Genomic DNA, 1,888 nt, shown 5'->3' on the forward strand with positions numbered 1-1,888 from the left:
TTCTCTATAGATCATATGTCTTATATATAGTAACATATATCATCCAAATTTCAGGAAAATTTTATTTAGTTGATTGTGGATTTGCAAATCATCTCAGCTTTTTAGCTCCATTTCGTGGTGTTAAATATCATCTACAGGAATTTGCTGGTCAAGGTCGTGATCCTGAAACTCCATATGAGTTATTTAATCTTCGCCATGCTTCTCTGAGAAACGTGATCGAAAGGATATTTGGAATCTTTAAATCTCGTTTTGCTATTTTTAAATCTGCATCTCCTTTTTCTTACAAGAAACAAGCTGGATTAGTCTTAGCATGTGCAGGGCTGCATAACTTTCTTCGTAGAGAATGTCGATCAGACGAAGGTGTGTTCCCTAATGAAAATAATGCAGTTAACAATGGAAATAATTCTGTCAATATAGATGAAAGTGATAGAGAAGAACCTCTCCAGACGCAAGAGCAAGACAGAGAAAATGCAAATAATTGGAGACAATCTATGGCCGAAGACATGTGGAAAGATGCTACGTTTTAAAAGTTCATTGATAGATAGATTTTAGTTTTCAAGTTTTGCATTTAATAAAATTGCTACATCTAATAAACAATTGTATTGTTTGTTTCTGTTGAATTTTTAACTCCTAGCCTTCGTAGATAGAGGATGAAGGAGCTAATTTATCCATATTCAATTTCTTTCTGTTGAATTTGTTTCTGTTGTTTGAAACTAGTCTACTATTTTCAACGTTAGATGGAAATTAGAAGAATTTATCCATTTTCAATTATATTAAAATTCTATTCAAATCTAATAAAATGATACAAATTATAGTCGTTAGAATCACAAAGAAAGATTTGAAAATATTTTACAATACAAGAAAATCTATGAATTATGTCATTAATTCTTTTCTAATAAATTCTTTCACATTCTCCCCTCCAATACCCCCTACATTTCCTTTTAACGTCAAATATTTAAATCATTCTAAGTAAGTTTAGCGACTGTTTTTAAGTGACACAAAACTTAAATCTCATCTTTTATATAACCTACGTATATCCTTTTTTTAAAAATTAACTACCCTGTTAATATGAAAACGATTGAAAATAATAAATAACTGAAATTGAAATCATCAAAGGAAAAAGCATAAAAAGTGAAATATGTCTCTAATGAAATTTAAGTCTGTTTGTAAATCAAAGGCAAATTCCTTATTTTTTAAAAAAATTTACGTCGGTTTCGATTGTGACATAGATTAATCAACATATTCCAATGTAATTTTTATAGCGTTTGCTGATCAATTTATTTTATGACGCCGCGTCAACCGTTCATTCTATCAACGATATTTTAGAAATTTTAGTTACGAAATCAAAGGGTCAAATTGGTAGGTTTAAAAAAAAAATAAAGATGTAATAAAAAATAATAAATGTCTATTTTGCATTTTGTTTTGGATCATGGTTGATCTTGCAATTCATTTGAAATTTCACTACAAAAAATGTGTCGTTAACGTTAGTTGTTATTGACATTGAACATTGATACTAAACTGACATAAACGAAATAGCAAGAGTGCATGAAGACGATGATTTTGATGTGGACGTATCTATAATGGTGGTAATGATGATGGTAGGAGCTCAGATTCATAACACACGACAACAACTCATGGGTGGTGGTGATTATATAGAACGTCCCATTCGTCGACCAGTCACACAGCTCGGAGAAGAATATATACAAAAGGTATTAAAAGATGATCCCGAAGATTTTCGGGTGCTGTATCGTATGATTCCAGATATGTTTTCTGTCGAAGAGATGCTTGCTGTCTTCATGCTCACAGTTGGACAAAATGCAAGATATGGCTACGTGAAAAACACATTTCAAAGGTCCAAGTTTGCAGTGAGCACAAGCTTTAATAAAAT

This window comes from Camelina sativa, chromosome 4 (assembly GCF_000633955.1).
Source record: "Camelina sativa cultivar DH55 chromosome 4, Cs, whole genome shotgun sequence".
In the NCBI taxonomy this organism is placed as follows: domain Eukaryota; kingdom Viridiplantae; phylum Streptophyta; class Magnoliopsida; order Brassicales; family Brassicaceae; genus Camelina; species Camelina sativa.